Genomic DNA, 24,951 nt, shown 5'->3' with positions numbered 1-24,951 from the left:
CCCAGAAGTTACAGGCATCTAGCAAAATGGATACATCTTACTAAGCTTGTTTTGTGTCTTGAGGACCTTGGCTTGGTGGCCGTCAGGCTGAGGCCCCAAAATAAGGCCGGGCAGAAATGTGAGTGACATCCCATTTGTAGCTAGGGTCCTACTGAACCACGGCCAGCCCTCAGGAAAATTCCCACCTAGAAATGCCATGGCCATTATGGGAGATCTTCCGATTAGATAAGATCATTTCACAAGTACATTTAAAGGCGAGGGTCCCCAAGTTAAACAGAACAGGATACCTGTTTTAATTGGCAAGTAGAAACCCCCTAAAGTTTTCAAAATTCCGAATAGTTCCATTGAAAGATTCAGTGCAGAAGGCTAATGAATTGAAGATGGAAGAGGTACCTCGGAAACTCCTACTGCTCCCCTCTGCCCTCCTTGAGTGCTCATTCTACTAACCCTCTGCCTGGACGGTTTTTCCACTCTGAAGAGACTACACAGCCGCAGACAAAGTTCAGGTCCTACCTCCCCCCTTGCCTACCTTCAAAGGAGATCCCCCAGATGGATCCCTCTCGGAGTTGACAACACTGAGGGGTGTCCTGGTAACCTGCTACATCATTCCTTTAAACAGCTAAGGGGAAACTGGTGGATACCACAGCCCGCAGAGGGGTTCTGGAAACTGGCAGAAGCCAGCAAAGGGTGAAAATTCTCACCACAATCAGCTCTTCTGAATCTCTGCCTGTGGTGCCCAGTCTTTCCAATCCAGACCCATTGGTTATTGATCGTCTGTCCCAGAGACACCGACTGCCTTCTTGCTCGTCTAGCTTCTGTAACGGGCTTGGCTTTCTTTCTTTCTTTTTTTTTTTTTTAAATGATTTTTTATTATATTATGTTAGTCACCATACAGTACATCCCCGTTTTCCGATGTAAAGTTCGATGATTCATTAGTTGCGTATAACACCCGGTGCACCATGCAATATGTGCCCTCCTTACTACCCATCACCGGTCTATCCCATTCCCCAGCCCCCCTCCCCTCTGAGGCCCTCAGTTTGTTTCTCATAGTCCATAGTCTCTCATTAGAAATGCCCTTCTTAATCCACTTCGAAGGTCACCTACTTTTAACCAATTCTCCTATTCATCTTAAATGGCTTGTAAATTATTGGCTTGAGGAAAAGCCATAGTCCTTCTTGGAAGGACTTGCCTCTTTTCTCTGTCCGTTATACATCTAAGTTATACATCTTATCGTGTGTTTAAAATGTGAACATAGCCCACAAACACCTGAGACTGAAGAAGAAAAAGAAAAGAAAAGAAAAGAAAAGAAAAGAAAAGAAAAGAAAAGAAAAGAAAGGCTTTTTAAAAATACGAACTTCTAAAAGGCTTTTGTACCTAAACTCTAGCACCTCCAACCTTAAGATCAATTCTAGGGACAAATACAAATCTGAAAAATCTTCTCCACAGGTATTAGTAACTACAGAGTCTGCACACCTATCTCTGTGTATGTCCGTATATGTATGTTGTAAATTTGAGATACTTTTCCAGCTCTGATGGTATTGCTAAAATTAATTTGTCAAAGAGCTGTATTTAGTTGTTTAAAGGCAAGCACTTGTAAGGACTGGGTGTTCTAAAATGCTCAAAAAAATAGAACTAACCCATTTTTTTCCCTAAGTTCATGTGATATAGAAAAATATCCATTTGTTGATTTAATCAAAATAGGCATGCCTTTAGAATTATCAGCATTAAAACTTTTATTCTGCCTGAGTTTACTAAAAGTTGAATATGTTGGTGTGATCTTTGTTATGAAATATTAAAAAAAATAGCTTGGGAGAATGACTGACTTTAATGTCTCATGAAGATTTTAAGTGATCTACACATAGTTGTTAATAACAAGTAAATTAAATAGGCATAATTAAAATTTAAAAAAAATAGGTAAAATTTTAAATCGTCTCCCAAATCTTTTTCATAACCTACACCTTAAAAGTTTTTCAGAGGTAGGTTTATTTACATTTTATTATTTTTTTAAAGTAAACTCTATCCCCAACAGGGGCCTCACACTCATGGCCCTGGAGATCAAGAGAGCACACTCCTTCAACTGAGCCAGCCAGGCATTCTGCTGAGTTAGGTGTAATAATAAATTATGTTAAATTCATTAAATATCTAGATCATTTCCAAATTAGAATACTAAAACAGTAATTATGGAACAGGGGTTTATCTACTTTTGTCTTATTACAGAGAAACTAAAGATAAGTTCGGATCTGCTAGTAAATATCTTTTGTGTTTTATTAAAAGATTACACTATGAAAAAGTACACTTATAAAAATTGTGAAATTTATTCATCAGTTTGCCAATCTCAAGAATTGAGACAGTTCACAGAACACACAGTTCACAATTGCTTACTTCTTAGCTTCCACTAGAAATTAGGTTTCTAAAAGTTAAAAATACGAATAAGGAACACAATTTGCTACATTAGGAAAGTAAGATCTGTGTTTTGGGTTAAAAAAAGTATAAAAGTGGAAACACGTTTTTGTTGGGGGAAGAAAAATAATTTTGTTCTAAAGTGAGACTGGTTATTTAAAGATGGAAAACTCAGGACAAAATCTGAATGATAAAAAAAAAATTGTAGAAGGTCTCTAGAAAAACAATGTTCGGGAAAAGAAATCTATTTATGGTCAGGACTGACTAAAATTAAAATAAATAAGTATTAATATCAAAAGTAAGCTAGTGCAAAATTAGAATTCGGTTTTCTCTCTGTTAAAAGGACAAAGTTATGTTTTTTAAAAACTTTTGGTCTGCTTAAATCTTTTTGACCTGTAACATTCCAAAGACTTTGCTAAACTAATTAGGCTTATTTGACATATTCAATTGCATGGAACGCATTGTCAAATAAGAGGTAATGCTAAGTTTTCTTTATGTTGTAAGATTGTGGCACGTGTGGGTAAGGTCCATTCTGCTTCTACAAAAAATGGCCCCTCATTGCCATGCTCGCCATCCAGATCTCCCTGCAACATAGCAACAGTTTTCTCCTGGCTCAGAGAAAGTAAGGTGGTCAAACAATGGCACTCAATTTAAAGAGTCCGGGCTATGAGAAAACCAAGATGGAGGCTTGTTTTTTCCTGGCTACCTGACAAAACCCACTTTTGGTTTTATGTTCCTTCACCCACCATAGGGCATTTAAGATGACTCAAATTTTAAATACGCATTGGTGCAGAGACTTCTATAATATCACAACAACAGTCCACCAGCAATGTCTGACTCATCAGGTCCATAATCCTAGAAAAACTGTTTTTGTCTCTAGAGGCCTCAGACCTCCTCCCTCCAGACACTTTGAACACCTGCAACTGGACTTCATTCAGCTGCCAGCTAGTATGGTTATCAATATGTTCTTGTTGTGCTTGTATGGTTTTTTTTAAAGATTTTATTTATTTATTTGTCAGCGAGAGAGAGAGAGAGAGAGAGAAAGTGAACACAAGCAGGGAGAGTAGCAGACAGAAGGAGAAGCAGGCCCCCCCTGAGCAAGGAGACCCAGGAGGGACTCGATCCCAGGACCCTGGGATCATGACCTGAGCCAAAGTCGGACGCTTAACCGACTGAGCCACCCAGGGATCCTGCTTGTATGGTTTCCAGGTGGGTTAAAGCCTTTCCCTGCTGTAAGGCTGATGCCCTCACAGTGGAAAAAAAATGTTAATAAATGTGTTTCCCGCCTGGGCTATACCTCTATAATCTCTGGTGACTGAGGCACCCACTTCACTGGACAAATCACATGAACCTTAATGAAAATCTTACAGACTTCTTTGAACTCTATCAGTGTACAACCTTCTGTCAATCCCTTGCTATCTCATGCTTGTATGGCCAGCTACTGTAAGTCTCTGATATTTTTGCTGAAGCCTGTTGTCAGTAGCTTAAATAAGCCTTCCTAAATCCCAATGCAAAGGATCCTGTTGGTCACAGTTTAGAGCCTGGTGATTAGGTATTCTGGAAACGTTATCAAAGGAAGATGGCCCTTGATCTCCATTGGAAAGGACCTTTCCAAGTGCTTTTGATGTCTGACACTGCTGCAAAACTAGGAGGCACTGAGGCTTGGCCACACATCACATAACTGAGGGAGACTCCACCTGATACCTGGTCCTGTATAGATCTGGAGACTTCCAAGTCTAATTGAGGAGGAGGAGAAGTAGCTGACATTGAGGTAGACTGCTTCCACCCAAGAGGATGGATCAAGCTTCATATTTAACTAAACATGAAACCTTTTGTCCTTCTTTTCCTTTCTTTACTCTGCCATTCATTTGGAAAGATAATGGCCTCATCTGTATCTCCCAGGCCATTACTAAGGGGGGAACCTCTGGAATTTAAAGCAACATTTTATTTCAGGCCAGGAGAAAATCTAACCGTGGTCCTAACTTTCCACAAGTAAAATAAGATATCTCCTCAGCCAACTCTCTTAAATGTATATCATCAAGTTAGGAAGGACCGATCGGGAGGATTTCATGATTCAGGATTCCCTCATTTTGGCAGGTCTCTACTTTCCTGGTTAGGGATAAGGTAAACCAGGCTATATTCAGAAACTTCTCCTTAATTCTTAAACTTATTGCAAAACCCACTGCAAAAGCAATAGCTGCCCAATAAAAATCCTTAGACTCTCTGGCCAAAGTTGTTCTTGATAATAGAATGGCCCTTGATTATCTTTTAGCTAAACGAGCAGGTGTCTGCTGGAGCCAACACCACCAGCTATACCTGGATTAACAATTCTGGGGAAGTTACATAGATTACTGAGCAAGCCGCTTGGCTTAAGAGAGGGTTTCCTTCCACAGGGTCTTTCTTTGGCTTATTTGATTTTGATTGGTTTTGGTCTTAGGGACCCTGGCTCTGAAGTGAAATCCAAACATTGAGCATTATCCTGCTTATAGTAATCATAATAATCCCCCTGGTGTGTTATATTCTCTTAAAACATTTCAATGTGTGTGCTTACCGCCTCTAACCACCAATCAAACAATCTTCTATGACTGGAACATGAAAAGAGGAACAAAAAAATTACCAAGTCATAACCTGTGAATGTCATGGAGATTAAACAAAAACGTCACGGTGCCACACAGAGGAACAACAGAAGCTTCGGGAACCACAGAGCAGTAGCTGGGAGTTGTGTTAATGCTTTAAAGGTTGATCATATCTCAGTTAAGCTGAGAGTCTGATTAAAGGGAGGGAGTGTTAAACAAACAAACAAAAGCAAAAAACCAAAACGAAAAACCACAGGTCCGACATGTCACTTTGGTTAAGTAAGGGCCCATGTCAGTAAACCACAACTTAATGCCTAACCTAACCTCAGTTTCAACACCCCCAAATGTAGCCTTTAACCAGTCCACAGGTCAGCACTAGCAAATGTAACTGAGGAACCCCTCCACTCCTCTTAGGAATGCAAGCTTTCCAGGACACCTGGTTGGCTCAGTCTGTTAAGCATCTGCTTTCAGCTCAGGTCATCAGGTCATCATCTCAGGGTCCTGGGATTGAGTCCAGCATCGGGCTCCTTGCTCAGTGGGGAGTCTGCTTCTCCCTCTGCCTGCTGCTCCCCCTGCTTGTGCTGTCTCTCTCTGACAAATAAATAAATAAAATCTTAAAAAAAAAAAAAAAAAGGAGGGCAAGCTTGCCTAAAACAATGCATGTTTGCTAACAATTCTTTGCTGTTAATTCTTTTTTCCTCTCTGTCTCTCCCTTTAAAAGTCTTTCCTTGTCTGTAGCCCTTTGGAGCTCCCCTCTACTTGCTAGATGGGAAGCTGCCTGATTCATGAATTGATTAATAAAGCTAATTAGATCTTTAAAATTTACCCAGTTGAATTTTTGTTATTTAACACCTCTGACCCTGAGGCCGTGAGAATGAGTGGGAAGAAGGTGATGGAGCAGGACAAGGACATGGGGATGACCTCACGGGCAGGGGTGTGAACAAAGGGCAGGAGGCAGGAGTGGAGAATGAGACAGGGAAGTGAATGTTTCTAAGATAACCTACCGCTTACCAAGCTTTGTACCAGGTTCTTTTATATGTGCTTCCTTATTTAATTTTCAGACAATCCTGGAAGGCATACCCGTGTTTTGTAGATGTTGAGTTCAGTCAGGGTGTGCAAACCGAGTCTGTTCCTTTTCTGTGGAAGTGGAAAGTGAGCTGAGTGTGGAGACTGCAGTAGGGTCTAGAAAGCAGTGGGTGAGGCCCAACAGGGAACAGAGAAAGAAGGGAGTGATGGGTATGAAGCTGGAAACGCCATGAGCCCATCCAGCCAGGGCGGGAGCTGGGAAGGGGCATCAGTGTTTGCTCTGCCAGCCCCAGCACAGATAGCATGAAAATCACTGGGCTTGTCACTATCTGTAAGCACCCAGGTAGTCCTGCAATTGTTCTTGTAACCTTCAGCTTACACTTGCTTCTCAGTAACATTCAGTGATTCCAGTCCCAAAGATCTAAATTGAGAAGGACTAAATCAATTATAAAATACATTCAAGGTTTCAGTGTTGATTCTTCAACAAAAAAAAAATGTAGATAATACATTTTTCTAATGATATGACTATTGGTGGGCTTAGTGATCCTGACCTGAAGGAGTTTCTTAAAACAACACAAATAACTGAAGGGAAAAAGGCTCTTCTTGGCTCTGTTGTGGAATCCTTTGGGGATTCTAAAGCTGAGTTCTTAAGCAGTCTGAGTTCTCAACATTTAGTCAGGCATTCGTCATTAACTGGCCTGGATAAATGAGAGCTTTGTTCCTTCCAGAATTTAAATTTCTCCTCTTGGGAACAGAAGAGAGCAGGATAAAGGATTTTATTGTCAGCCAACTCTCTTATACTTAAGACTGAGTGGCAGAAAGCTCAGGCTTGCTGGCGTGGCTACTTGACTCTACTGCATGGGGAGGAAGCAGTGTCTGGAACATACAGGAAAAGGCCTTTCCTGCACTGGAGAAGTTAGACTAGGGCTCTTGGTCTGGGAATCCATGTGGAATCCACTAAATACACATCCCTCCAGGAAAGTGGTGTCCAGACACAGGTTTTCTTTTTCCTCTGCTTCATGTTGCACGCATGTTCCTTCAGTACCCACAATCAGCAGGCAGTCCTGACCGCCACCCAGAGAAGTCCACTTGTGAGCAGGGTCTTCACTGAGGAATGGGGGTTTCCTTAGTTCCCGTACTTCCTGCTCCAGGCACTTCCTCTTTCACTTCCTCACCTAGGGACTGGAATAAGCCTGGCCCAGCCCTAGGAGGAAGTCTGAGCCTTCTTCTTTCCCCTCTCACTTCCCACTCTCCAGCCTTGAGCACCCGCTGAGGACGGCTCTGAGGGTGGACTGGCCACTCTCCCTGTGTTTACTTTGTGGACCTGCAGTCCAGATGGAGAGGGAGGGCAGCAGTGTGGGGTCTGCAACTTGGAATTGACCAGAAAGACCTGCCCCAGGAGGTGTTGGAAGCTGTCCAGAAACCAGGCTGGGACTTCCCTTACCTTTGGGCCATCCTTCCCTGCATGTGCCTCTTTGGAGAGGGGTCTGAGAGAGGAGGAGGGGAAATGGTGTGACACAAAGCAAGCCCCGTGTAGAGTGCCTGATATAATCTCCCTGGGGAAAATGGGCTTGAACATCACAAGATGACAGATAACAGGATGTTGTAACACAGAGGCTGCCCATAGCACAGCGGTGTGAGGCCAAGACAGGGAACCCAGTGAGAAAGCAATCTCAGGACTGGGTCCATCCCTGCTAACAAATGGGGATGGGACTCTGGTGACAAGGTAGACAGAACTGGTGAGCAGCACCCCAGACAGGACAGTGGGTGCCCTTGAAGTCTATCCCTGTCCAGGGATTGGGTGCTGTAGAGGGGGCCTCTCAAACTTGCATGTGCACAGGAAGTGCCTGTGGAGCTTGTCAAAATGCAGGTTCTGATTTGGTAGTTCTGGGGTGGACGTAAGAATCCGCATTTCTGACATGTTCCCAGGTGAAGTCCATGCTGCCATACTATGGACGTGGCATGCTGCAGACAGAAGGCATGGGCAGCAAGCACATTATTAGTGATGTTGAGTCGATCCTGGGCTGCTGTGCTTCTTGTCGGACGATTTGCTGGTTTCCTTGTCTGGCTAACCCAGCACTTAGAGGTGCATGTACGTAGGAAGGTATGGCTAGGGCTAAGTGCCAGTGCTTCCAAGGAGCAGTGACTAGCATTGCACTAGTGCCCTTAACAAGCACAAGTGAAATTTGTTCAGCCACCGTGCAATGCAAAATGCGTTGCATACATTTTATATAATATCATAAAAGCAATGACTTTAAATTAGTCTTTATTATCAGAAGCCTCCAATTACTATAAATCTAGCAATCCTAGTTATTTCTCAGAAATGCATTGAGGGAAAACAAACAAATAAAAAAATCTTCCAGAGTAGCCTCGTGAATTTTTTGCTCATTTATACCACTGAAACAATCTTAGCCAAACTTAAAATTTTATTATGGTTCTATACTGTATATTTGAATTCTTAATGTTTACTTTTCTAGGCTATCTAGCATCTGAGCCTGCTTCCGCTTTGGGGTTCCCCCTTGTGTGTATTCTGGAGGAAGTCAGGGTTCCAGCCCCTGCTATGCAAGCTGAGCAAGCCAGACACCTCTTCCTGTCTCCTGGAAGGTAGGACACAGATACCTGCCTTTGGATAGGCCAATCAGACATTTTGATTATGGATATGAAGTTGGGAACAGGTAGACAGAGGGACGAGGATGGTTTAAGAGGAAATGGGGTGACAGTGTCTGTAGCTGTTGTGCAGCATTGGTGGGCATACTTGCCACCCATTGCATCACGGTGCTAAGGGTATGTCCATGTCCTAGAGGTGGCAGGAGCTGCGCCTTAACCAGGTGCTTCATGAGGTGTGACCTTGGCTGTGTTCTGGTTGCCTGATGCGCTCTGTCTGTGCTCATGTGAGTCTGGCTATCCAGGCTTCCCTTAAGTTTCAGAACCACCTCATTTCCTTTCAAATAAATCCCTTTTCTCTTAAGCCATTAAACTTGATTTCAATTACTTGCAGGGCTGTGTGCTCCTTTCCATTAGAAAAATCCCTCTATAGGTAAAAAGAAAACACTGATTAGTTTCCTCACTTGTTGTGCCATTAACTGCTGACTCAGGAACTTCTGGGATTTCTGATAATTTTCAGTAAAATGACAGTACAGCCCTGTATGGTGACTAACATAATATAATAAAAAAATCATTAAAAAAAACAAAAAACAAAAAAAAACCCCGACAGTACAGCCATTGTAAGCTATAATTAGAACACAACTACAAGCCATTTGGTTGTAATTCCTAGAGCATGATTTGTGTGTGTTAAGTAATTTAATAAGTATCTTGTCCAACTACCATGTGCTAATTTGCTGGAGGACATGCTTCCGGCAGGGCATTGCTCCATCTACTTGACATCCAGATGCACTAATGAAGACAGTGGCAGTGAAAAGACCAGCATCTTCAGTGACAGTGATAGTTCCCTCCACTGGACTACTTGCTAACTAACTGATTGAAGGTGACACATCTCCCCAGGTAAGCTGTTGGCATTCCTCAGGATTCCATTTCCAGACAGTATCAGGCACAATGACATTAAATCAAATCATCATGGTGTTCTCTCATGTGTGATCAGCTATCACTCTCGATGAAACTTCACTGCTCACGGACATTCTCAAATAGATGCCATACAAATGCCCCTGGGTTGTACGGCTAGCAGACAAAAGGAGAGAAGAAATTATGTTGATGCTTACTGCACATTTTCAATTTCCAGCTCCTCACCTTGGTACAAGTGTTGCATTACTTGTACCAGCGACTGAGGCCAGAATGGGAAGACCTTTCATTTTAAGGCTTCCCCCTCCTTGCGCACTCTACAGTGCCTCCAAGGACAATGAGAAATGTACTGTCTCTCGACATTTTAGGCAGAAATCCAAGACAAAGCCACCTCAAGTCTGAACTACGGGATCACGAGTGCCATGTTACTTCTCTAATGATGAATGTGAACAGTTAATCACTATTAACTGCAACTTACTTGAGTGAAAATAAAAATTAAGAAGCTAACACCTTTAAGTGTCAGAATCCAGCACTGAATTGCTCCAGGCTTGATGACATAATTGAAGGAATTTCTGAAACTTCCCAAACCCCTGGTTTAATGAGTGGCTTAGGAAATGCTGATTGGGCACTGAGAGAAAGTTACAAGAAGTTACACACATGCACACACATGCGCACGTGCACACACACACACACACACACACACACACACACTCTCATAGGCTGGCATGGCTGGGCCTTCTTGGTATGGGACACAGAGGTATGCCACTCCTCCAGGAGGTATGGATTTTACCTGGCTTCTCCCATGTGGCCTGCTGCCTTCGCCTTCCAGGCATCTGGCTTGGAAACATGTGCTGTGCTGCATAGAAACATGAATCTGAGGCTTAGGCCATCATGGCACTGATGCGGGAACAGAAGGCAAGCTGAGGGCAAAGCAGAAACTGACCCCCGCACCCCCCCCCCCACAAAGCCCAGCCTAAACACTTCTGGGTTGGATTAGAAAAGGGATAATCAAACAGAATGGGGTTAGCCAACCTGGAAAATCACCAGTCCTGTTTGTTTCTCTTGTGCATCAGTCTATAAACCTAGAAATGGATTCAATTTTCCTAAATTAGTCTGCATTTTCTTACCTAAAAGTATAAACATTCAATGACTCTTTGCATTCCTTTTACCTCTCTGTGTCTTAGCATTTTATTTTAGGTTTAGGGCATGGTTTGAGTGTTTGGGCTGGGCTTTTCCTCTTTTCCCTGAATGATGTGCTGTAATGAGGTAATGGTCTTCCTATGTTTGGGGGTAGGTACCCAGTAGTGAAGACACACTTGCTGTGATTTGCACAAGCGATCAGGATTACTTATATTTTTCTGTTTCTCCAAGTAGATATGGGCACCAGCTAGGATTTGTTAGAAGGAAACATTTGAGGCTCCTGTTTCTGGTGTTCAGTTACCACCTTAGTTACTTCTTATGGAATGTGAGTTGTTATAGGGGCAGGAAACTGCTCATCTGGGAAAAGATTTAAAAAGATGCAATATGGAAAATGGGCCGAATCATGTATTAGTTTTTGGTGTATAACAAACATCTTAACATCTCAGTGGTTTATAGCAACAAATATTCCCTCTCATGCTCTCAAATCCACGGGTGGGCTCTCGTTCATCTGATCTGATCTGCGCAGTTTGTGTCTCTCTTTATGCTTAAGGGGCGTTGGCTGTCTGGATCGGGTTTTTTTCGTGGAGGCTCAAAGCGGAGCAGGAGGACCATCCAAATCACACATACACAGTAAAACTTCTGTGTGTTTTTCATGTTTGTTAACATTCTGTTGGCTCAAGCAAGTCACATGACCATTCTCAAAGGAAATGGGGTGGGGGATTCTGCCACATTTTCTAGAAGGCCACGCTGCAAAGACCACATGGCAGAGGGCATAGATGTGTGATTTCTATTTCAGCCAGGGCGACAGTTGTCCATGTCTTATCACATCTACCAAATCTTAGAGAAAACAAGATTCTTCTCAGAATGAGCATGTGTCATTGCGTGCACATTCCCATGGAGCTGTGAATTTCATGTTGACAGCTGACTACACTTCTATTGGCAAAACTGCCTCTTCTTTATCTTCTCTTCACTACTCCCAGATGTCTGGGAAGCCATGGCTCCTAAGTAGGGGTTCTCTAAGTGATGACAGCTTCCCTTTCCAGGGTCTCAGCTTCCTACTCTATAAAAATGGAGAGATTAAAGGGCATAATCTAGCGAAGTCCTTCCTAGCCCAAAGCTTTGTGATTTATTAATTACTGCGTTCTTCATGATGAAGCATTCATCCCTCTTCCTGTCCTACCCCCAAGCCACTCTTGGGACATGTAGTTACAGTGCTATCTCAATCACAGCCAAATCCTAGTGTGGGGTGTTGGGTGTCAGAATGGGTGTGTATCTTGTGAAAACCCGGGGATAAACAGAAGAACGAGAATGGGAAATAGCAATGAATCCATCCCCTGGCACAGGGAGGTGCAGTATGGAATGAGATGATGCAGTCTGGCCGAAGCAAAGAACCCTTTCTTTCTCAGCCCCTCTGCCCCTGTACCACTTCTACCACTACAGTCCCTTCCACCCTCAAGCTCCCATCACCCTGTTCCAAAGAAACAATCAAATGTGGAAGCTACTGAAATTTATCCTTAATAATTAGCTGGCTTGAAAATTAAAAAGCACATGGCTTGGCTATCTCCTCCAAACATGCTGTGCTGTGTTGGGGAAAACACAGTGTGTTTCTGTGTTTCTTGTGTTTGTGTAGTGTGTTTCTATGATGTCTTAGCCATCTGACCCATCCAAACTGTGGACCCAGATTGGAACTCTCAGTGCTCAGGTAGGACATTACTCTAATTTTAATTTTTTTTTATTGGTAACTTTTAATTTAAATAATTTCAAGCTTATAAAAATCTTCAAGAACAATACAAAGAACTCTTTTATACCCTTCACCCAGGTTCTCCAATTGCTCACATTTTGCTAATTTGCTTTATCCTTCTTGTTTTACACATATGCATATAATTATAGGTTTTTCTGAACCATATGAGAGAAAGTTGCAGACATGATGCCTTTACCCTTAAACACTCCTATGTGTGTCAAAGGACAAGGACATCCTCTACACAAACTTGGCATAATGATCTCAATCATGAAAGAATGTGAGTAAGTACTGTTGTCTACCTTGGACTCCATATAGTTCATCAGTTGTACTTATGCATCCATGTAGTTTATCAATTGCTGTCACGCCTTCTTAGTCTCCTTTATTCTGGAACAGCTTCTCAGTCTTTCGTGTCTTTATGATCCTTCATTTTTGAAGAGTACAGGCCAACAGTTTCACAAAATGTCTTCAGTCTGAGTTTGTCAATGGGTTAGATTCAGGATATTCATTTTTGGCGGGAAAATTATACAAGTGATGTTGTGTCGTCCGTACCTCATACCAGGAGGCTCGTAATCTCATTTGTCTCATTGCTGTTAGAGGTTAACTTTGATCTCTAGGTTTGGGTGATATCTATCAGGAAATTTACTATTTCCCCTTAATAAGTATCATAAAACAGTATTTTGAAAACATGATTAAATACTGTTTTTTTTTTACCAAATTTTCACTTTCTAGCATTCAATAATAATTCTTGCCTGAATCAATTATTACGACAGTTGTCAAATGGTGATGTTTCTAAACTCATCCTTTCTTCTATATGTATTAATTGGTATTCATTTTACTATAAGGAAGAATTTCTTCTTTTCCTCCATTATCTGTCATCTATCTACCTATCTACCTATCTATGTATCATCTATCTATCTCACCTATCTATTTATTGACTCATGGTTTTTTATTTTACTCGGTAAGTTATAATCTTTTATCAGTATTTATTCCAATGTTTAAGTTGCCTCAGACTTGGCTCATAGGAGCCCCTTTAAGCTGGTTCTTGCATCCTGTTGACATGGGCCCATAATGCTTTGAGCTCATCCTTACATTTGGATAAGACAAGAAGTTGTGGGTTCATGTTTTAGTTTCTTTGGCTGGAATTCATGGTGAGTTGTATTTAGAAACAAATATCTTGGTGCTAATTGTGCTCATTGCTACCAAGATGCCATTGTGTCTAGACCACTTGTTCTTAACCTGGGGCAAACATGCCTCCCAGGGCACATTTGGTGATGTCTGAAGACATTTCTGGTTTCCCAACTTAGAGGGAGCTGCTACTGGCGTCTAGGTGGTCGGAGATGCTGCTTACACCCTGCGATGCACAGCACGGCACCTGCAACAAATAATTATTAGGTCTAAAATGTGTACAGTGCTGAGGTTGGGAAACCTTGTTGTAGGCCCCTCAGCAGACAGACCTGGGAAATACACACATGAACACACGATATCGATACCTATTTTTATATTACCCATCTATTTATCTACCTACTAAAAACCGTGAGTTCACATTGACACAAATTCCAACACATTAGACTCATTCTAGTCCTTCCTTTCTGTAGCTGTGGCTCCTTTCTCTGACAGTTATCAACCCATCCCATTTTCCTTTACATATTTACTTATTTTCTCAGTACTAGAATTCACAGAAAATAAAATGTATTCTAGATCAGTGTTTCACAATTTATTTTCACAGAACCCTATTTCTGAAGGTGGCTGAAAGGCGTTAGCTGTCCTCATACTCTCCCTAAGAAAAGGGCACAGGGGTCAAAATCATCTATGAAAGTTTGAAGAGGATTAACTAGAATTGTTACTGCAGATATTTTCTGCTTTAGAGAGTATTCTTAGGATTACTGGTATCTCTGAGAAGAGGCTGTTGTATACAAAATATTTTCAAGGTGCTGGTTTGAGTAATTCTTTTTTTTTTTTTTTAGATTTTATTTATTTATTTGACAGAGAGAGGGGCAGCCAGTGAGAGAAGGGACACAGGCAGGGGGAGTGGGAGAGGAAGAAGCAGGCTCCCAGCAGAGGAGCCTGATGTGGGGCTCGATCCCAGAACGCTGGGATCACGCCCTGAGCCGAAGGCAGACGCTTAACGACTGAGCCACCCAGGTGCCCCTTGAGTAATTCTTAATTATTTAATTAAGAATACTTAATAAGCTTAATCTTCAGATCATATTCCTGGTTGTTCAAAATAGTTGGATGTTGATCTAGCTGTGTTTGAGGGACGAGGCAAGCTCAGGGTCCCCCTGCTCCTCCGCCACTTTAACACTGCCCCCATGTCCACAACAGCTACACTATGGAAAGAGCCCGGATGTCCACTGACAGATGAATGGATAAAGAAGATGTGGTAAATACATACAATGGAATATTACTCAGCCATCGAAAAGAATGAAATCTTGGGGTACCTGGGTGGCTCAGTCAGTTGAGTGTGCAGCTCTTGATTTCAGCTCAGGTCATGATTTTGGGGTCCTGGTACTGAGCCTCGCATTGGGCTCTGCGCTCAGCACAGAGTCTGCTTGGGATTCTCTTTCTCCCTGTCTCTGCCCCTTCCCGCTGCGTGCAAACACACATTCTCTCTCAAACAAACAAACAAACAAACAAATCTTAAAAAAAGAATGAAATCTTGCCATTTACAACAATGTGAATGGACCTAGAGGGTATTATGCTAAGCAAAAGAGGTCAGAGAAAAACAAATACCATATGATTTCACTTATATGTGGAATGTAAGATTCAAAACAGTTGAACATGGAGGAAGGGAAGGAAAAATAAAATAAGATAAAAACAGAGAGGGAGGCAAACCATAAGAGACTCTTGACTATAGGAAACAAACTGAAGGTTGCTGGAGGGGAGGTAGGTGGGGGGAATGGGGTAATTGAGTGACGGGTATTAAGGAGGGCAGTTGATGTAATGAGCACTGTGTGTCACTAAATTCTACCCCTGAAACTAATAATGTACTATATGTTAACTAAATTGAATTTAAATAAAATTTGTTTGAAAAGAACACTTATCAACACATCAAACTACATTTGTGCTGTGTGCAACAATTTGTAAAATATTGTCTTCGATCTCTCTCTATGTAAGGAATTTTCTTGTGGTTGGTGATTTTTTAGATTTTGCCATGAACATAAAAATTTTTGTACTTTTGTGGGAATCTAATGTCAAAGAATATTTACAGAACAGGTTTCTTTCATAGTACACCCTCGTAAGATAGAGTGTGTGTACGTGTGTATGTGTGTGCACACATATATGCACCTGAACAAATGACCAGGCACTGATCATTCCGCAAGGTTCTAAGAGATACCTCTGATTAGTTGTGAAATGAGCCTGGCTCACCCTCATGCAGTAGCTCCTGTGTTCCCCTTGAGTGTCTTATTGTTTTTCCCAGGATCTCTGGATTAGCACCAGGATTTCCAGAATTATCAGCTGCTTAGCAGCATGGCAGATTTTCTTTAGGTTAACATCACGTTGGAGATACACTCTCTTTCCTTATAAGTACATTCACTTTCTTATAAGCTTTCTACCGACAGCCCATCCTACTCCAAGACACCCTCTCTTCATGAGACCCAGGCCAGGGGTCTCATTCACTGATGGGGTGCTCATCCACTGTCTCCCGTGCACCTGTAGGTGGTGCCCTTGGGCCTTATCTGGCACACTGTCTCCTTGCTGACTGGCAGTCTCAGCCCCTCGCACAGGGCTCAGTAAGTGACTTACTGAATGAATGAATCCTCCCACAAGGGTGAGGTACCTGCAAGAAAGTGTGTTAGTGTAGAATTTGTATGCAGGCCCATCACACCCACAGCTGTAATCTGATCAGTGGCACTGCCTGGGGTGTTGGCACTCTCCAATGAAGTCCCTCTTTAAGGTGGAAATTGAATCCATTTATTCAGTCAGTCTAAGCAGTTTATGTTGTGCCTACTGTAAGTCGGGAATGATTTTCTCATCAGCGAGTGTAGAGCTGCCTATTTGGAGGTGATGAAGAGATAATGATGACATGGGTTTGTTCTTCCACAAATTGCACAAGGAAGCACTGGAGAGAGGGTCCCAAATGTTGATGATGAATGACTCAACCTCTGGAACACCTGTGCCTCTACCACCGTTCCCTGGATCATATTGTCATCCCTCCCCAGTTTGGCAATTTGGTATTTCTTCCCAAGCCTTTGCTATTTTTCAAAAAGATGCAAGGATTACCTAGGCTCTGGCAATTGAAAATAGGCATTCTAACAAATAACCTTAAAGTCATTGCAACCTCCCAGGTACTGCCGGCAAGATGTCCACCCGGAAAACCTTATCCACACTGGGAACGCCTTTGATGTGCCCATAACTATATATTCATCCAATATGTGGATTGAGGGACTATACTTGGCATAGACACATTATAGAGAATGAGAGAAATATAGTATTGCCTTCAAGGAACTTATTTTATTCATTTATTTTTTTAAGATTTCATTTATTTGGCCGAGAGAGAGGCAGCGAGAGCAGGAACACAAGCAGGAGGAGTGGGAGAGGAAGAAGCAGGCTTCCCGCTGAGCAGGGAGCCCGATGCGCGCTGGATCCCAGAACGCTGGGATCACGCCCTGAGCCCAAGGCAGACGCTTAATGACTGAGCCACCCAAGCGCTCCAAGGAACTTATTTTAAATAACATCCTACCTAGAAGAAACAATCAGAAAAGATTATTTTGAAGAGGTGACATTTGAGCTAAAACCTGAAGGAAAAGAAGAGCGAGCTTCAGAAGCCAAGGAGAAGGGTACTTGTAGAAACAACCACACGAGCTGACCCTGAGGCAGGAAAGGTCTTAACCCTGGAAGCTCTTGGATGAAGTGTCAGGGACAGAAGGGGCAGGGTAAGGAGACTGGGTCTGACAGATAAGCAGACATCAGTTCATCCCAAACTTAACACACTCTCCTTAGAGTTCGTGTTTTTTTAAAGATTGTAATGTATGGTGACTAACATATCATAATAAAAAAAATTGTTAATGTAAAAAAAATAAAGATTTTTAAAATGTATTTTATTTTAGAGAGAGAGTGTGTGAGCAGGGATAGGAGCAGAGCGAGAGGGAGGGGCAAAGAATCTCAAGCAGACTCCCTGCTGAGTGCAGAGCTCTCCAAGGGGCCTTGATCCCAGGAGCCTGAGGTCACGACTTGAACTGAAACCAGGAGTCTGACACTTAACTGACAGCCACCCAGTTGCCTCTTATTTTATTCAAAGAGTAACGAGAAGCCTTTGAAAGGTTTTATGGGGACATAACATGAGTGTGGCCATGACGAGCAGCTGGGTATTAAGTGAGCAAGAATGGAAGCATGGAGAACAGTCAGGGGAACATTGCAGGCACCCAGGGAAGAGAGGACTGTGACCTAGGCCACTATAGCTGCAAGGACATAGAAGTAGAAGAAAGACTCAAGATGCACACGAGAAGTGAACATGCTGAAGGCTTGGGTGTAGATGTAGGGGAGGACTGGCAGTGACAGTTCCTGAACTGACCTGAGAATGGGCTCATGGCCAGGGCTCTGTGGTGGGGGAGGAACAGAGAACAGTTCTGAGATCACTGGGAGAGCCATGGCTGTAGGACTGTAGATCTTAAACGCCAGCCTGTGGATTCCAGCCTAAGGGGCAGCTCTTATTAGTTTAGATTAGAGAGTAGGTCACCCCATGTTTGATAATGACCCTCATTTTGGATGGTATCCAAATGTCTTTTTTTCTAACAGAGAGAGAGAGAACATGTGAGCAGGCGTGGAGGGGTAGAAGAAGACGAAGAGAGAGAATCTTAAGAAGACTCCATGCCCAGTGTGGAGCCTGATGAGGGGCTCAATCTCACGTCCTGAGATCACGACCTGAGCCAAAATCAAGAATTGGACAACTAACTGACTGAGCCACCCAGGCACCCCTTCAAAATGTCTTTTTTAACGAAATAATGATAGATTTATTTTCATTGACGCTCTTACTTGAAAAAACAAAACATACCAAATGTTAATTTAAAAAAGCCCTGATTACATGAATACAAGCTGCCGCCTACAGTGTAAAGGGTGAGACATCAGAGGGACCTTGGGACTGTGTTAGAGTTGGCAGGGAGGGGGCCTGTAGGGCTCTGAGAGACAGAGGGTGTCTGCGGGGGAACTAGGAAGGGAAGAGGCCCACAGAGCGGCAATCCCCACCCACAACGAAGGGGAGGTTGCTATGCTGAAGTGTCAGATGTGAAGATGAAGACACCAAGAAGAGAATCCTTAAAGGTGGCACATGAGCCACAAGGCTAAGGGGAATTCCAGGGTCTTTAGTCACTCTGACCTTTAAGTCCTGCTAAATTTTGGGGTTTGCAGAGAGTCTAAGACTTGGGCCTGCATCCTGCCCTTGACCACAATGACCACCAGAGGGGAATAGTCACCCACTGATGAACAAAAACTAGCTAATGATAATAATGCCCGAGAACAAGGAACACAACACTCGCTAATTCCTTTTAGCCTCACAATAACTATTTGGTAGGTAATATTATTATCCTCGTTTTACAGAAATTGAGGCACAGAGATGTTAGGAAAGCATCTCAAAGTTCACAGCTTAGAAATGGAAGAACCAGGATTTTAAATCATATAGTTTTTGTTCAAAGGCTGAGGTTAAATGCCCCCCGCTTTTGCAGTCTTCACATCCTTTGGACATTTGACAGATTCTCTGCTGGTCCATGGTTAAGCCACTTTTGAGCTGGAGCTCAGTGGATGGGGCCCTTTAAAACTCCAAGGTCGTTGCCCCCTCACACAGATCTTGACACTGATTCACACGCATGTGTCTTGGCCTAGACTCTCTTTCTGTCTGGAATTCCCTTTCCCTTATGCTGCCTCAATGACTCCTCTTCATTTGTTGTAATTCCGCCGCTATTACATCTCCATGAAGGTGACTGTCTAGTGTGGGCCACTCAGAAGCAGACCCTGGTGCCAGCAATCGCAAGTATTTACCTGGGCGGTAGGGAGTTCCAGGAAATACTTTTGGGGGAGTTGGGAAATGTGACAGGCAAGGGAAGGCGGGTGATACAGGAAGTATGAATTGTCAGGCAGCTGCTGTGGGCAACTGGGGCTCAGTCTCACTGGGAACTTCGGGGAGATGATGGAGAACAGGTTAATGGGCACTGGTCAGTCTGTGGGGGATACTGCCAGGGGCCTTAGTCCTCTAGCTCTTTTCTGTGCCAGCAGTGGAAGTAATCCGATGCTGGTGTTGGTAGTTGGTAGGTGAATAAGTAGGCACTGGGTTAGAAGGACCAAGGGGGATAAGGGCAGCATCTACCACAGCTGCCATGATGTCCTCTCCTCTCCCAGCCTTCTGGGTGGGCTGGCACCCCTGCCCTGGGCTCTCCATGGCCCTATGCCTTCTTTGGTCTGTTTGCTTGTCTAGCACTCCACTTTCCATACCAGACTCCCGTACCACACTCACTTAGTGTCAAAGGCTCTTCCTTCTTGATTTCTCTAGCACACAACCTAGTGTCTGGCACACAACTTATGCTCATAAATATACGAGGGCTGACAAAATTAGGCCCATATTACGACAAATCTGAAAAAAATCTCCTAACTCTTGATTCAGAAACTTTAATTTATGGAGGAATACATTTGAATAATTAAAAGAAAAAAATATTTTATAGAAGCTGCAGAAACAAAGAACATATTGCTTCGTGCAATTTAGAAAATCATCCAGAAAAAATTGGAATCATAACAAGAAAACAGAAGAGAAGGAAAAGATAATCAGCATCCATAAGGCTCAGAAGCAAAATGAGGTAAAAGTGAAAATAAATCACAGGTGGGTTAAAGCTCATTCTCTTCTGAGTAGATAAGAAAGCAAGCAAGAAACCCAGCCAGAAACGAAATGTTGGCATCCCAGGGGAGAATAGTCGTCATGGCATCTTGGTGAACTTGGAGGCTGAACTGGAAGAACAATTTCAGTGGTTATAGCTGTCCAATTTTCCCAGCACCATTTATTGAAGAGACTGTCTTTTTTCCACTGGATGTTTTTTCCTGCTTTGTCAAAGATTAGTTGCCCAAAGAGCCAAGGGTCCATTTCTGGGTTCTCTATTCTGTTCCATTGGTCTATGTGTCTGTTTTTGTGCCGGTACCATGCTGTCTTTGTGATTACAGCTTTGTAGTACAGCTCGAAATCCGGCATTGTGATGCCCCCAGCTTTGTTTTCCCTTTTCAACGATTCATTGGCAATACAGGGCCTTTTCTGGTTCCACACAAATTTAAGGGCTGTTTGTTCCAGTTCTTTGAAAAATGTCCTCGGTATTTTGATTGGGATGGCATTGAAAGTGTAGATTGCTCTGGGTAGCATGGACATTTTAACTATGTTAATTCTTCTGATCCATGAGCATGGAATATTTTTCCATCTTTTTGTGTCTTCTTCAATGTCTTTCAAGAGTGATCTGTAGTTTCTAGAATATAGATCCTTTATGTCTCTGGTTAAGTTAATTCTGAGATAACGTATGATTTTTGGTGCTATTGTAAATGGAATGGATTCCCTAATTTCTCTCTCTTCAGTCTCATTGTTCATGTATAGAAATGCAACTGATTTCTGAGCATTGATTTTGTATCCCGCCACATTACTGAATTGCTCTGTAAGTTCTAGTAGTTTGTGGGTGGAGTCTTTTGGGTTTTCCATATAGAGTATGAAACTTGACCACTCTCTCACACCATACACAAAGATAAACTCCAAATGGATGAAAGACCTCGATGTGAGACAGGAATCCAACAAAATCATAGAGGAGATCATAGGCAGCAACCTCTTTGATACCAGCCACAGCAACTTTTTTCGTGACACATCTCCAAAGGCAAGAGAAACAAAAGAACATGAACTTGTGGGACTTCAGCAAGATAAAAAGTTTCTGCACAGCAAAGGAAATAGTCAAAAAACTGAGAGGCAGCCCATGGAACGGGAGAAGATATTTGCAAATGAAACTACAGATAAAAGATTAGTATCCAAGATCTACAAAGAACTTCTCAGACTCAATACACGTGAAACAAATAATCAAATAAAAAAATGGGCAGAAGATATGAACAGACACTTTTCCAATGAAGACATACAAATGGCTAAAAGACACATGAAAAAATGTTCAAACTCATTAGCCATCAGGGAAATTCAAATCAAAACCACATTGAGATACCACCTTACGCCAGTTAGAATGGCAAAAATTGACAAGGCAGGAAACAACAATTGTTGGAGAGGATGTAGAGAAAGGGGAACCCTCTTACACTGTTGGTGGGAATGCAAGTTGGTACAGCCACTTTGGAAAACAGTGTGGAGGTCTCTCAAAAAGTTAAAAATGGAGCTACCCTATGATCCAGCAATTGCACTACTGGGTATCTACCCCAAAGATACAGACATAGTGAAGAGAAGGGCCATATGCACCCCAATGTTCATAGCAGCATTGTCCACAATAGCTAAATTGTGGAAGGAGCTGAGATGCCCTTCAACAGATGACTGGATTAAGAAGATATGGTCCATATATACAATGGAATATTACTCAGCCATCAGAAGGAACGATTACACAACATTTGCAGCAACATGGATGGGACTGGAGGAGATAATGCTAAGTGAAATAAGTCAGGCAGAGAAACACAATTATCATATGGTTTCACTCATTTATGGAACATAAGAAATAGGAAGATCAGTAGGAGAAGGAAGGGAAGAATGAAGGGGGGTTAAACAGAAGGGGGATTGAACCATGAGAGACTAGGGACTCTGGGAAACTGAGGGCTTCAGAGGGGAGGGGGGTGGGGGACTGGGATAAGCTGGTTATGGGTATTAAGGAGGGCATGTATTGCATGGTGCAATGGGTGTTATATGCAAATAATGAATCATGGAACTTTACATCAAAAACTTGGGATGTACTGTATGGTGACTAACATAACATGATAAAATTATTAAAAAATAAATAAAATTTAAGGTACATTAAAAAAAGAAATAGTAAAATTTAAGTGGTCATTTGTGTGCTGTGTTGAGTTGATACATAAAATTAATAAGTGGTGAAATGTTTTTGTTCATATACTTTAAGGAGTTTTTAATAACCTAAATTGCATCATACTCAGATTATGGGGTTTTGGAGCCTCTGTGTCAAAGGTGTTCAGGAAAAAGGAATTGATAGGCAGAGACAATGTGGCTTTGAGTTCTGAGGCTGCCTCTGTACAGCCTGTGCTTCCTGAAGAAGCTGCAGACATCTACCAGGTGTGTTTAGGTGGGCATTTGTGGCAGCCACTAGGATTATCCTCTAAATATTCCTGTTTCTTCTCATGACTACAAGATAGTGTCATACTTCCCCTTCCTTTGAGTCAGGTGTGACTTGCTTTGGCCAATAGAACAGAAGAGGAAGTGAAGTGTATTATTTCCAGTGGCACTTTTAAGAGCTGGTGCTCACTGGTTGGTGCCTGGTGTTGTTCCCAGGGGTGTTTTGTTCACCCTCCTGACGCAGAATGAGTACAGCATGGAGTGGAGCCTCCAAGAAACATATAGAGCATCTGAGGAACAAGAAGGACACCTAACTGTTGGCTGCCTTGTCACTGAGGTTTAGGGCTGTTTGTTACCACAGCATAACCCAGACTGTCCTGACTGCTGTGGCAGTTTCAAAATGTGGAAAATGGGCCTCAAAAAGACTAAGGAACTCTCCTGATTGTACACTGGGTAAAACCTGTACTTGCCTGATACGGTCTATGCTTTGTGCTTTGGACAATCAGGATCTAGACAAGTTGAGGAAAGAAAGTTTTTTTGTTAACTGAGACCAGGAGAAGAAGAAAGAAGAACACGGAGAAGAAGAGGGAAAGGATGAGTAAGGGGGAAAGGAAAAGAATAGGAATCAAACAACAACATAGGATCTTCATAAGCCTCTTTCTTCAAAATTGTCTCTCTTTTTTTGTTTTTGCTGTTCACTGTAAAAAAAGATCTCTCACTAATTAGGTAAAGGACATCCTTTATAAAAGTTAATTAATATTGAGACATAATTTGTTAGATCAGTTCAGCTCTAGAATAAAATAATCTCCAGAGCATGAATATTTTATTATATTTGAATGAAATGGCCTGGGAAATACCTGCTAGGTATTTCCAAAAGATCCTTTGGGTTATATATAAAAACAAGAATTTTTATAGCATTTTGAAAAGCCAACTCTCCTCCTATAATGGTTGTGATGACTGTATTTGTCTGGTTTAGAGCTCCTACAAACTCAGGATGACTTATAACACACCAACCACATTTCTCTGGTGATGGTAGGTCATATAAAGGACACATATCACCTTGCCCCACTCGCAACATGGGACCCTCCACATTCATTAACAGAATCAGAAGAGATATTTATGTCTTCTCTGAAGCATTGACACACACACTGAATTAATATCTTTAAAACTCCCAGAAACATACTTTGTAGGCAAGGTCTTCTGCAAGGAAAAAGGAGACTTTGGTCCCATGTAACTAGGCCCCAAGAATGGCTGGCTGCACTCAGACTGCAAACCAACTCACCTACCTGAAGTCAAGTGTCCTTTTGTTCTTCAGGTGTGTCTGATGCTTTTCTGAGAATGAATCCCACCCCTTTCATTGCATTGACAAACTGAATACTGATGTTCCTGTGATGACAGACCTCAGAGAAGTGTTTGGTGTGGCTGAGCAAAAAAGGAAATATTTTAGTTTACTATACAAAGTACCGCAGACTGAGTACCTTAAACCACAAATTTCACTGTTGTCTAAAGGTTCTGGAGGCTGGAGGTCAAGATCAAGGTGTCTGCACTGCTGGTTCCTTCCAAGGGCCGTGAAGGAGACCTGGCCTTTCTCCCTGGCTTGCAGATGGCCTTCTTCTTTCTGTGCCTCTTCATGTCATGTTCCTTCTATGTGTGTCTGCTTCTGTGTCTCAATTATTCCTTTTTATAAGGACATCATTCATATTTGATTAGGGGTCACGTTAATGACTCTATTTTAATGTGATTACCCCTGTGAAGACCCTATCTCCAAATGCAGTCACATTCTGAGATACCGGCATTGGGACTCAACATATGAATTTGGAGTGGAACCCGTAACACATGTAAGGGATTTGTTCCATTTCTCAGTTATGAGTGATGATTCTGCTGTGAACCCGGGCACGTGATTAACTTCTCCAACCTTCAAAGTATTTTTCTGTAATGTGACCTAAAAACTTATATTGGTCTCAAATCAGTTCAATGATCTTTGTATGCAAAGATGAATTTACCAAAAGTTCACTCTTTGCTAGCTCCAACTCAGAGTGCTTTTGCATGTTAGTATTCTTTCTATTGTAGGTATCTTTTAGGTACAACTACATAAATATGCCCCAACCACTCCTAAACTTCAAATCTGTATTCCCTGCTCTCTGTTGGACATCTCTGTCCAGCTATCTGAAGCTTAAATCAAGTTCAAAACATCCACAAATGAACAGATTATCTCACTTGATGATATCATCACCAGCCAGACGCAGAATTGAAGTTGTAATGCTTAGCTATCACATGTATTTAGCAGATCCAGGCTCCAAGTATCTTGCATCTCTCAAACCCCCTTCCCT

General features: G+C 42.3%; 1 protein-coding gene across 5 annotated transcripts in view; it reads left to right on the top strand.

Moving 5' to 3' along the window:
- LOC113250117 (ral GTPase-activating protein subunit alpha-1-like) overlaps positions 1–24,951 on the top strand; it is a 252,384-nt gene that overhangs the window by 82,418 nt on the left and 145,015 nt on the right. The gene's annotated exons all lie outside the window — the stretch shown is intronic.

This window comes from Ursus arctos, unplaced genomic scaffold (assembly GCF_023065955.2).
Source record: "Ursus arctos isolate Adak ecotype North America unplaced genomic scaffold, UrsArc2.0 scaffold_16, whole genome shotgun sequence".
Lineage (NCBI taxonomy): Eukaryota > Metazoa > Chordata > Mammalia > Carnivora > Ursidae > Ursus > Ursus arctos.
This window is presented reverse-complemented; position numbering and strand designations above follow the sequence as displayed.